This window comes from Saccostrea echinata, unplaced genomic scaffold (genome assembly GCF_033153115.1).
Source record: "Saccostrea echinata isolate AGI-Se365-2 ecotype Australia unplaced genomic scaffold, CSIRO_AGI_Sech_v1 ptg000012l, whole genome shotgun sequence".
NCBI lineage: Eukaryota > Metazoa > Mollusca > Bivalvia > Ostreida > Ostreidae > Saccostrea > Saccostrea echinata.
The window spans coordinates 9,370,526-9,384,797 of record NW_026889761.1 but is presented as its reverse complement, the minus strand read 5'-3'; positions in this window follow the sequence as shown (position 1 = coordinate 9,384,797).

Below are 14,272 nucleotides of genomic sequence, written 5' to 3'. Positions count from 1 at the left end.
ACCTGTCCCTCGGATGAGACCGTATCAACCGAGGTCCCGTGTCGCAGTAGGTGCTGGCACGAAAAAGATCCCTCACTGCTCAATGGCCCTGAGTGCCGAACATAGGTCAAAATTTGCAGCTCTCCGCCGGCAAGTGGTGGCGTCTCCATATGAGTGAAAAATTCTTGAGAGGGACGTGAAACAACAAACAAACAAAAATTTGCCGCACAATATGCATTTGCTCTCCTTGTTCGCCCATCTTCTTTAAAGTAAAAAAACTTAGAAAATAATCGGATTATTTACAAATATCCATTTTTTGATGGATCAAAATAGTACATTCTTACAGCATGGCATTTCAAAAGTTTAATAGCATAGATAGTAAACACAATTTCATTCATTTAATATTTCTACAAAGGAAACCTATGTTAAACAAGATTTCATCGTTATGTTAAGTACACCATGAAAACTATATTGAGTATAAATCAAATATTTCCCCTGCTTTTATTTTTTTTTTCAAAATCATTCCTTAAGAATTTCTTCAATATATCATACAATGCTAATTATTTTGATGAACAAAACAATAATAATAGAGAGTGAAAGGATGAAAGGATTTTTTAAGCGACAAAGCAGTCGATCTAAAATTTTCACCACTTCCTTGAAGGAATGTCGCAGCATTGAGATTTTCTAAATAGTTAAAAATAAAATCGTGATTTCTTATCCCGTTTGTGATTCTTTGACATATGATACATCCAGGAGAACGGGTGCAGTTCTGTTACTGTCTGTAAATATTTAAAATTTTCTTAACAGGATTTCTAATAAATTTTACGAATAAAAAAATTATAAATCTTAAATGCCGGATAGAATAAAAAACATTTACATTATTCTTACAATAATTGAAGTCATCGTAGTATTGTAGTTTCATTTAATTTTTTTTTTTTTTGGGGGGGGGGGACAGAATATCGTGGTTTTTTTACAAAGAAAAAATACGATTTCGTTGATTTGTAAATTTTGAACAGACACATCCTCCTATTCTCTTATTAGCTGTTTTTTAGTTCGTTGGTTATCTAATTTCTTGGTCTGACTCAACCTAGCTGCAATAATATAACCCTCTCCGATTTTTTTAATCTGATATTTTCAGGAGAGGGCTATAATTCCACAGCATCTCCATAATGATGCAAATATATTTTTAGACACGGGCAATTGCAGGCAAAATAATTTGTTTTTGCATTCAACTTACTTCCAATAAGACGGAATTTTTATTCACTATCAACAACATAGCCCTTTATACACAGCAACCATTTAAAATAAATCTGCGTGTTTACCAGTCGTTATCCTTATTAGCCACGACAGTTCTCGTGAGATATACTGAGACTTATGATTGAATTGTAGAATAACTTGATAAAGTAAATTTCGGTGTTGATAAATGATTGTAATGTATGGTATCACTAAACATCGATAAATAAAAGCATTCCATATGATATTTTCTTATAAACAGCGATGTTTATGCTTAATTAAAATAAGGAAGATTCTAAATAGATCAGCTCCCTAGATCCCAAATTCTCATTTGCTGTCCCAAAATAAAATCGATCAAAGTCAGTAAACATGGCGGATAAATTCAAGGTGTGATGTTGACATACACGAAAAAACGATATATGGATTGTTCTATATAATTTTGGATCAATTCATGTCTTGCATAACTACATTTTATGAGTTCAGGTAAGAAATGTTTATAAAATAGCAACTTACTGATAATTTGAGCCTTAATCTGTGCGGGAATGAATCACTCCCGCACTTAAATTACACTATTACGGATTCTAAGGAGTTGTAGCCCCCCCCCCCCCAAAAAAAAAAATCGGAGAGGGCTACATTATTGCAACTAGGCTCAACCATGAAAGCAAGAAAAATTGGTTTTTACCGGAAAATAATGAAACAGTGATACAACAGTAATTAACAGATCAAGAGTTTAATTTTCATCGTTTCACTCAGTGAATTGATGTTTTGTAGGAATAAATATCATTCTCCACACGATCTTGAGAAATTAACATTAACTTTTTTCATTGAGGGAAGGGGGTTTAAACCTCACATTTTGTTTACGTTGAATAAAGGCCATGGAAACTTATGAGAAGATATTCCATTTTGCTACGCATTATTTGAAATGTAATGTTACTAAAGCCATCAGTATGATTTTGATATTCCTAGTTTTAAAGTAAAATGAAGTTTTATTGTTTCCATATAAAAACTGTGAAAACAAAATAAATTCATATAAAAATGATTTTACCTGTCTGTTTTCTAAAGAAATATATTGGTCGACTCCCAGAGTATCAAAACAATACACTTTATGTAGAAATATCCCTTTTCTATAAACGATTTCTTGGAGAAAACAATATGTCAATGTGATGTAAAGATTATTTACCTATAAAATGCAGCAATAATACGTTTGGTGATATTTTACAAAAACTTGTTCCACAGTGCAAAGTAATCAGAAATGTTTTTTCAAATAATGAGTTCCATAGAAAAATGATCAATCAGGATAGCATGTTTAGAGAAAGCATTTACAGATATAAATGCAAGAAAACATTGAGTGTGTTTTTAAGGAAATTTTACAGGAAAAAGATACTTGTTCTGATAACATAGATCATTTCATTTGCATAAATCACTCAAATATACACTTGTAAACGCTGTCCAGTATCATCGTGTTGAATTAGAACTCTGATTCTTTATTCCTATACTGTTTGTCTGTCCTACTTTGATTCATTGTAGCATCTGAGCCATTTACTCTATTTTGCTTTGCTTTCTGCTTCTAAAATAAAGGAAATAATAATATCTTAACAGAGCAATTATGATTTTATCTTAAGCGTTTATGCTTAAAAAATGTGTAAGGACTCCTGAACACACACGGATATCGCTCAGAAACCTTTCAGCGATGTACTTGTCCGATTTCTTCGCGATCGCTGAAAGCCCCAGAATTCAGTTTTTGTGTAAATCGTAGGGGGGGGGGGGCTCATTCAGCGCTTGTCATTGATGATATTGTCATATTTTATGTCGCTTTATATCGAGGTCACTGAGTGACTGAGGCGTTCAAGGAGCACACATTGAAAGATCTTTTAGAAACTGGTGGTTACGTTGCTTTCTGTAGCGACCTCTATGGGTTAGCTGAGCGATTGCTTTGTGACCAGTCGAGATAAAGGGAAGATTAACAGAGATTGATGAGAGATCAAATGCGACGAAAAGAGTTCAATTTAAGACCAAAAGTGACCACTAGGAGATACTTTTGCATTTAAAACAGTTTGCGTTTTTTGAAAACTCTTGAGAAAAATTGGGAGCTCGAGTTACAAGAGATTGTTGGGCGTATTTTTTGTTTTCGATAGAGTCGAAACAATGTAGACAGTTGAGACCTGTCTGAGATCACTGAAAGATCATGGCGATGACTGGACAGCCTTTGGATGATTCTACAAAGATCTGGTCATTCTGGCATCACTCAGCAATCTCCCCCCGACTGCTAGTTGTGTAAAGGGGCTGACTCCAAGTGCGAGAAGATTCCAAAGTGCGCCAAAGCCTGCGCCAAATTTTTAGAAATGACCTGTTTTCCGAGTAAATATATACATTTTTCAAGCTATAACAAACTATCTTTGCTATTTCATGATTTATCGATATGCTCTGTCACTGTGGATAAATGTTATGATGGATATCTGCGAGTCGGCTGGTTTGAATAAATAAGTTACACGGAAAATGTATGATTATCAATGAAATATGGATATAACGAACAGTAATCTAGCAAAAAGTCCACTGAAAATACAGACCGGGAGCAAAGCAAACACAGACCTCTAAAAAAAACTTAAGAAGTGGGATCAGGTGCCAACGAGGAGTAAGCATCCTCTGTCAACCGGTCATACCCGCCGTGTGTTCACTGTCATGATCGGGCTAATGAAATATCCGTTGACAATTCAATGTTCAAATATTGGCCTTACAATCAGTATGGAAAACGCCAGTCAGCATTCGACTTAATGATAGTCTGTACTTGCTGACGTCTATGGATCGGCCATAGAACTTGGAAAATGATGACTTATACCGATACTGATGATATTGTTGTTTCATCAACTTGTTTGTCAATTGCTTGTCTCGTTTTAGCAACTGTTCGTACGTGGAACATTCTCCTGCGTATAAAATCAACTAGGTGATATGGGTATATTGCTCGTCCTCACGTTTATTACAAAGTTTTGTTGTTAGGTTTCTATTAACGTCTTTTTCTAGTACAGGTGCATGTCCAAATATGAAACAGATATATCATACTACTAGGATATATCAAGTCGACATATGAATGAATGTAACTATTTTTAATTGATAATACGTTGTCAATATATCTAAATGTCGAGTTGAAGTTTTTTTTTTCAGTGCAATGTCTAAAGAAATAAATGTAACCACTGAGCAATTTGTAAAAATAAGTACAATAGTAGCGAACAACCCTTGGTCAGCCGGCAACAAAGTTAGACTTTTTTGAACATTTTAATTTAGACTTTTTAAAATGTCTTCTTTTTTCAGTGCAATGTCTAAAGAAATAAATGTAACCACTGAGCAAGGGACACTAAGGTTTAAGACATCTTCTGCCAGAAGATGTCTTAAACCTTAGTGTCCCTTCACTTCACAGTCGCTTAATTACACTGACAGCAGCCAAAAAGTGCTAAAGCACTTACTTAAATTAGTCCCTCAATGGATTTTGAAAGATTTTCCTTAATCTTATCCTCATAATGAAAAAGATTAAGATTACGAATAGTATCGATCTCGAAAACTGTGAAAAGGACATAAAACATAAGTGACTTGGCTATCAGCTACTGGGGATATCAAGTAGGGATGTCAATTTGTTAATAGTTCATATCTGAATATTTCGTGAAAGTATTTGAACATATATTCGAATATTCGATAAAATAAATAAAATTGGTTAATTTTACATATGCATCATACTTCTCTCACGACAGGTTTTGTGTTGGAATTTGGATGTAAAATTGGATGTAGACTTTCGTAGTTGTACAATAAGAAATTCTAAATTTGTTATGTGTCAATGTTTGAGTTAAATGTTATACAAGTGTATACAACCAGAAAATAATTTTAACACATAATACCTATAGAAGCACCAACTATGAACCAATCATCTCATCAAGGGCTAGATTGTCGTAAATTCTGCAATTACACATTTACTATAATTTATAAATCAAATGAACCTCCAAATTATGTACCGTTTTCAGTTTCCAATGCTAAACAGTTAATTTACTCAAATATTAAATAGGGCCCATTGTTTGGCTTGAACAGTCCGACAATTATCTTCTAGACTTTGCTGTACACTACCTGCAGATAGTAGCTCTCTGGTTGAGAAAATTCGGACAGATAGCTGAAGAACTATAGAGAGCTACAGTTCTGCAGCTAGAGCTAAAAATAACGCATCTTGTTTGATACATTTTGCTTGTTTAAAAACGTTTTAAGTACAGAAAAAGACTAAAAAGAATTCATTTTTTATAAACTTTTTATTGTAAATTACACTGTAGGATATTTTAAATACGTTATTTGAAAGAAAGATATTTAAGCAATGTTATGATAGATATATTAATGAAATAGAAATGCTACTTACCAGCCAAATCCGTGACCAGCTTTTATGAAGAGATTTGGTGAAAGTTGTAAATGTGATACATGTAACTAGCTGTGAGAAGAAATAATGTATAAATTAATTTTATATAGCTTATTTACAACCAACAAAAAGACATTCTTTTCTCTAACTGTAATTAAAGCATAATACCTATAACTGATATCGTGGCTTTGAATCCTATGTTTGCCACCGCTCCACAACAGTGAAGACTGTATGCTTGGTCTGCTGGGTCTAAACAGGTTGGGGGGGAAAGTAAATTCCGCTATAATAGTGGTATATCACTATTATAGTGAGATTCCGCTATATTTTCAGCCGTAGTTACCCTCGATTTCATCATATAACACACTTGCTGATTAAAGCGCAAGTTATGATGGGTATAAAAATGGACAATAATTTGAATCCTTGCATGTTATGAATTTTATTTAATTTTCTGCCGATGCGTTTTATAATACGAACACACTTTTTAAAGCGGAAGTTACATTTTTAACATAGCAACCAGTGATTGCGGTAGTATTGAACAAAGACTGACTCTTAATATCTCTCACACATGTGCACAAATTAGTGCTTGTAATAACTTTGAACCCCTTTGGAATAGGTTTGTCGAATTTACAGAAGAAAAGGTGATTTTTTGCCTGCATAGTTACTGGTATGGAGGCCCGTTGTGACAAATGAAAAAAAAAAAGCTCTTCACTTTAATGGAACCGATTTGTGTCGTCTAAATCGTAAGCAATATTTGTCACTTTTACATGTAATCTTAGGTACATGTATAATGTTTCCTTTCTTGATGATGAAACCATGAATTAAAATGATTAGTCTTGGCAAGAAAAGGGGAAAAGTTGTGAAAATTACCTGTAGATGCGACGTCTTATAAATTCTGCACAATTTATTGATTGTGTAATTTGCATAAAATTTTATATTTAACCACGTTATTCACTAAAAAAGAGAATGAAATCCTAATTACCAGAAGTAGATTATTCTGGTATAAATAAACGAAATACAAGGAGAAACAGAAATATGAAGATAACGGAAAAGGCCATTTGAACAATAAAATTGTTCGCAGAGCGAAAAGGTAGGATCAGGTGCTATGGAGGAGTAGGCATCCCCTGTCGATCATGGATTTTGCGAAATTCATTTGTTAATGGTTATCATGAATTAGTGCATCGTTGTCTGCGCCACAGTCGCTAAAATATTAAGCCTGCTTTTTTAAGTACATATAAGCCATTATTTACACATTGAATTGTCTACGGTTTTTTCACGATCATGACAAGGAGCACACAGCGGGTGTGACCGGTCGGTAGGGGATGCTCACTCCTCCATGGCACCTGATCCCACCTCTGATGTTTTTAGAGGTCCGTGTTTGCTCTGTTTAATTTTTTTGTTTCAATGGACTTTTGAGATTGATTACTGTTTGTTATCTTCACATTTCATACAGTATTTTAAGCTTAAGCAAATTGAAAAAGAAATTGAATCGATTTAATTTATTTTCTGTCTTAAAGTGTACGTATTCAAGGAGCAAAAAATTGAGTGAATTACATCATGTTTTTCTTAAAGTCTATTTATTTATTTTCTGTACAAAATTAAGTGAAATATGTCATTGCATTTTCATCGATTTATTAAATGTATTTTCTGTCTTAAAGTGTATTGAATTGTAAAAAAGACCCACCTAAGTTGAGATGTAATTAACATAATTGTTATAAACACAAATGAACTTTCAGCACAAGGCAAGAGCAGGGAGGATAGATTATGCGATATTTACGATACTCATCAAATTGAAGACGAATTTAATTTCATTCTTCAGTGCCATAGATATCTAAATTTAAGGAAAAAATACATAAATGAATATTATTACAAATCTCCAAGTACAATTAAATTACTTCATTTATTCGGTTCACATTGCATATGTACCCTAGTTGGCTTAGGGAAATTTATCCATCATGCTCTTATATTACGTTACGATGATCTGTCTGGTTGACCCAATGTCTATTTGTTCAAGGTTAATTTTCAGATGTTTCTATATAATACAACAGCATTGCTACATATATTGTAGTAAAGTATTCTTTCTTCTGCTTTATATTATAGCATATATTATAGTCTTCTATACAAGTGAATGGAACTTTGGGACTGAGGAACACTTGATCAGGGGTCTCACCCCCTTTTAGACTCTTTGAGAGTCTTACTTATTGTAAAATACGTATAGCTTATAAGTTATTATTGTAACTGATGGGCTGTACTGCCCAAAGTTATATTCTGAATAAACTATATCATATTTGCAAGCGGAAATATGTGGACTTGTGATTTTTTTTAAAAAGTGGGAATAGGTGGAAGACACCCTTAAAACCGAGGCCCTTTGTTGTTCGTATTGTTAATTTTGTTTAACATTCTCAAAACGAATGTCAAACAGTGTGTTTGTAATTACCTGCAGAAATGGCATCTTACATCATTGTTTACGATTTATTGCAATTAAACAATACAAATCAGTTTCATCAGAATAAAGTGAACATGTAATGAGCTTTTTTCGTTTGTCACAACGGGCCTCCATACCCGTTACCATGCAGGCAAAAATCATCTTTTCTTCTGTAAATTCGACAAACTTATTTCAACGTGGGTTCAAAGTTATTACAAGCACTAATTTGTGCACATGTGTAAGAGATATTAAGAGTCAGTCTTTGTTCAATACTACCGCAATCACTGGTTGCTATGTTAAAAATGTAACTTCCGCTTTAAAAAGTGTGTTCGTATTATAAAACGCATCGGCAGAAAATTAAATAAAATTCATAACATGCAAGGATTCAAATTATTGTCCATTTTTATACCCATCATAACTTGCGCTTTAATCAGCAATTATGTTATTTGATGAAATCGAGGGTAACTACGGCTGAAAATATAGCGGAATCTCACTATAATAGTGATATACCACTATTATAGCGGAATTTACGTTTCCCCCCAACCTGCTAAATAGTATCCGACGTCTCACGAAGAAACAAAGTTAACTCCTACTAGTTAATTTAAAATTAATTTATAATCTCAAATTTAAAATTATTTGTATATTTGATATTTTGAGAACGTAGTAATAACGTTTTTCAATTTTGATTGTAATGCAACAAACATAGAAATGCAATAATATTAATGTATAAACATGTAATACCTAAATACAAATGTGTGTAAAATTTCATTTTAATTCTTTTGTGTCCAAGAAGCCGGGAGGCGACGATAGATCTGGTGTTAATTTTTTGGCAACGTCTTGATTCTAGGAAGAAAAGGTCGAATTTGTATAAAGCGCATTTGATTTGCTTATGTTTCATAAGAATAAAAGAGAATTTAGTCTCATGGTTTAATTAAATTGTTTCAGCAAGCAATAGTTGAAATTAATGGGTATAGTTTTTTGCATATTCTTGCCATCAATATCACCTTATTGTCCAACTATATCAATACTGTGCAAAATAGTACATGCGCTGAATTTTACCTTTAGTTTGCATTTACACTATATTCTAAATAAAGGCAAACATGGATTTTCTGAGGAACTTTAATTTTATACTTAAAATTTATAAACCAAATTAACAGAAAAGGTCAATGATATATGATGTAAATGTTGTTTACCTTCAGGACGTTTCTTAGAGGATTAATTGTCAACTTTTCCTGTCCGTGATTTGAAAGGCAAGAAAATTTACTGACAGCGGAAATTCGTAGGCGGAGGTTGTGAGCTGATTTGCTTTGCTTGTTCAGAAGAAATTAGTAAAATAAATCATATAAATTAATATAATAAATTGAAAACTAGCACAAGGCCACTTGAGCGACACAGGTAAACTTAAAATGAATAATAGCTTAGGTACCATTCAAAATGACTTTGGTGATTTTTGATCTTCAGAAATTTCTTCAAGGAACCTACTGATAGACTAAAATATATGTACAATTCAGTTGAGTGTCTCGAACGGTGTAACCCAGGACTGATGACAGCAGGGTCATTCTTACAATGAATAAACATCTTAAAGTCCTTCTACACCTCTTTATAATTACATGTATAATGCACTATATTTATATCGGAAAGAGAATAGGTCGCATACATCCGGTCTAGACAGTGAACATCACATAACATGCATATCGAGCATTGAACTTTACCTTCTCGTGAATTTCTGGTCTGTTTATATATCTGCGTGCAGTTTTCTAGATTGATTCAGAAACTGAGCATTTGGTAGACAAGAATATCTGTTAATACTTATAATACTGTTTATCAAGTATTGAGGATGCAATTTGGTTCTCATCCACATCTCTTACAACGGCTACGTTTTTTAATCCCTGTGTTAACATTGCTCTAATAATAATTATTTGTAATGTTAACGCGCAATTTATTTGAAAAAGATCTTGCTTGCAAAGAAAATATTGCATGTTTGCGGACTCAAGCTGTTATCCTTACAACTTTCCAATGAAAATGGGAAAATTGCAGTGTGAACTTTTGATTAATTGTCAGCTAATTACACACTTTATTTTCAATGTTTTTTTTCAATTGTTAAACTTGAACATTGGAATATTTTTGATGAATAGAAACAAAGAAATAATTTAGTACATGGATTACGCATAACCTTTGCAAAAATAACCATCTTTTATTGAATGATGCAATATCCTTCAAAATCACCAAGGGAACAATAAATGTTATATCATTACAAAGTGAACAAAATATTTAGAATTGATATTGGATTTGTAAGTTCTTGCTGAATTCCAGAATTTTGTCATAGCAAAATGAGTGCTTGACCAAGAAAGGGTATTAGCATTTTAAGCCTCTTACATTGAATTTCATTTTTTAAAAAAACTTAGGTATTCAAAGATAACAGAGCTCATTTCAAGGAATATAATCTTTAAGGCAAAGTCACACACTAAACTAAAAATAATCTAGTAGTGTGCATCCCTAGAGGCAACATTTGTGCAATTTGGGTCAAGGGAGGACTTGCAGTTTCTTGTGAATGGACTTGTTCTAAAAACTTTAAACTGGTCACTCAACCAAAACATAGGTAATCAAAGATTACGAAGCTCACCTCGACGAAGGTTATCTATAAGTAAGGCAAATCTCACATCATATTTTTTCTAGTTAGTGTACATCCCAAGATCAATATCTATACAAGTTTGGTTTAAGAAGGACTTATAATTACTTGGAAATAGACCTGCTCAAAAAACTTTAACCTGGTCACTCATCTGGAAAATCTAGGTCAGATTCAGCATCCGAAGCAAGTGTGTAATGTTCATCCCTAGATGCATCATCCATGCAAGTTTGGTCCAGGTAGGGCGTATAGTTACTTGGGAATGGACCTGCTCCTAAAACTTTAACCTGGTCACTCATCTGGAAAATCTAGGTCAGATCAAGCATCCGAAGCAAGTGTGGTAGTGTCCATCCCTATATGCATCATCCATGCAAGTTTGGTTCAGGTTGGGCTTATAGTTACTTGGGAAAGGATCTGCTCCAAAAACTTTAACCTGGTCACTCATCTGGAAAATCTAGGTCAGATTCAGCATCCGAAGCAAGTGTGGTAGTGTCCATCCCTAGATGCATCATCCATGCAAGTTTGGTTCAGGTAGAGCCTATAGTTACTTGGGAATGGACCTGCTCCAAAAACTTTAACCTGGTCACTTATCTGGAAAATCTAGGTTAGATTCAGCATCTGAAGCAAGTGTGGTAGTGTCCATCCCTAGATGCATCATCCATGCAAGTTTGGTCCAGGTAGGGCTTATAGTTACTTGGGAATGGACCTGCTCCAAAAACTTTAACCTGGTCACTCATCTGGAAAAATCCAGGTCAGATCCAGCATCCGAAGCAAGTGTGGTAGTGTCCATCCCTATATGCATCATCCATGCAAGTTTGGTTCAGGTAGGGCGTATAGTTACTTGGGAATGGATCTGCTCCAAAAACTTTAACCTGGTCACTCATCTGGAAAATCTAGGTCAGATTCAGCATCCGAAGCAAGTGTGGTAGTGTCCATCCCTAGATGCATCATCCATGCAAATTTGGTTCAGGTAGGGCCTATAGTTACTTGGGAATGGACCTGCTCCAAAAACTTTAACCTGGTCACTCATCTGGAAAATCTAGATTAGATTCAGCATCCGAAGCAAGTGTGGTAGTGTCCATCCCTAGATGCATCATCCATGCAAGTTTGGTCCAGGTAGGGCTTATAGTTACTTGGGAATGGATCTGCTCCAAAAACTTTAACCTGGTCACTCATCTGGAAAATCTAGGTCAGATTCAGCATCCGAAGCAAGTGTGTAGTGTTCATCCCTAGATGCATCATCCATGCAAGTTTGGTCCAGGTAGGGCGTATAGTTACTTGGGAATGGACCTGCTCCAAAAACTTTAACCTGGTCACTCATCTGGAAAATCTAGGTCAGATCCAGCATCCGAAGCAAGTGTGGTAGTGTCCATCCCTAGATGCATCATCCATACAAGTTTGGTTCAGGTGGGGCGTATAGTTCCTTGGGAATGGACCTGCTCCTAAAACTTTAACCTGGTCACTCATCTGGAAAATCTAGGTCAGATCCAGCATCCGAAGCAAGTGTGGCAGTGTCCATTCTAGATGCATCATCCATGCAAGTTTGGTCCAGGTAGGGCTTATAGTAACTTGGGAATGGGACTTGCTCCTAAAACTTTAACCGGGACGCCGACGCTAACGCCGACGCCGACGCCAACGCCGGGGGTATAGCATAAGCTCATCTCGACTTCGTCGAGGTGAGCTAAAAATGCAGGTCCGATCTAGATCTAGCATACAAAGTAAGTCTGTTTGCATCAACCATACACGTTTGGTCAAGGTAGGACTTATAGTTACTTCAAAATGGACCTAATCAAAAACCTTAAACTTGGTCATTCATCCAGAAAATGTAGGTCATACCCAGCATCCTAAGCGTGTCTAGTCGAGTGCATCCCAATGCAAATATCTCCGTCAACGATTTGACCAGATAGGGCTTGAATTTACACTGGAATGTACCTGCCCTAAAAACTACCATATGGTCACTCATCTGGAAAATGTAGGTCAAATTCAGCATCCGGAGCAAGCCTGGTAATGTACATCCTTAGATGTATCATCCATGCAAGTTTAGTCCAGGGAGGGCTTATTCATGCAATTGGTCAATATAGGGCTTATAGTTTCTTTAGAATGAACCTACTCCAAAGACTTTATCCTGGTCAATCAACCAGAAAACGTAGGTCACATCCAGCATTCGATGCAAGTCTGGTAGTGTGCATCCTTACAGAATGATGTCTGCAAATTTGGTCAAAGTAGGTTTTCAGTTCCTAGTACTTTGAAATGAGACCTGCTCCACTGATATTAACCCGGTCATTTTTTAGCTGAAAATGAAGCCCCTGGAACCTAAATCGTACAAAACATACTAGAAGCATCGTCCATGCAACTCTTTTTAATATAGGGCATAAAAGTCTGCTCCAAAACTTTATATGAGATGCCAATATCAAGGGTATTACATAGGCTCCCCCAACTGTGGTGAGCTAAATTCCCAACCCTTTAGTCTCTGTTTTTATTTTCCAACAAAATTTCTTGATTTACATTGATTTATTGAAAGAAAAATTTGAAAGAAAAAAATGAACCGCACTTTCTAGCAACAAATTTTACCATGCAGTTATTCAAATTTTGAGCTGTTATTTGGAACTTATTAGATATTTAATTGACAGGAGTTTCAAAATAGTCAGTTCAGTTCCTTTTAATGAAGTGCTCATCTTTTAACAGGTTTTTTCCTTTCTTTTTCTTAAAGCTATGAAGTAGTCATGATCAGCTTTTCTGTTCATCTAGCACGCAGTTTTACACAACTGCTTTGAAGGTATCTTAATGGTTAGCTTAAACAAAACAATGTTGTACTATTGTCCATTAAGTTTACCTATAAGTTGAAACAAGACTATCAGGATAGATATTTTTAAACTCTTTCATTTCAAAAAAGATAACATAGAGTCAGTTTTCAACATAACAAATAACATAACCTCTCTTGAACTTTGATGGACACAAAGTAAAAATACATAACTGAAAAAAATACACCGGTAGGTGATACAAATCAGATGTAATATTGAACCTTATAAAATTTGGAATGCAGAAAATACACACATGAACAAAATATTATCATTATACATGTTACATATCAATACATTAAAAATACCAACATAACACAAACCCTACTTGGTAAAATATAAGGTGCGCAACATTTCTCTCCAATCCATGAAGCAATTGATTTAAAGTCATTCAAGAAGTGAGTTCTACAAAACTGCTGCTGCATATCTAAATGATATATCTCTTTCATCTTACATAAATCATGGACAAAATTTAAGGACTAACATTAATGTCATACATTTCAGATCTACCAATTTTGATATGAAAATACATGAAAATATTTCTTTGCAGTATTATTTGCTGAATTTGACAGAGATAACCATCCCTGTATACATTAAAAGGAGGCAAGTATTTGGAGAAAAACAATTGACTAGTACATGTACAAGTGTCATGTCATGAAACCTGAATGGATTTCTCTTGCTACTGGCTAGTTGTACATTAAATACAATGGTTACATTAATGAATCAGATATCTACTTGAAAACTGTTTTTCCAATCCATTTACTAAACAATATAGTTGATTTAAAATTAATTTTTAGATTTTTCATCTCTGCCAGTTCTCTAAAAGTCCT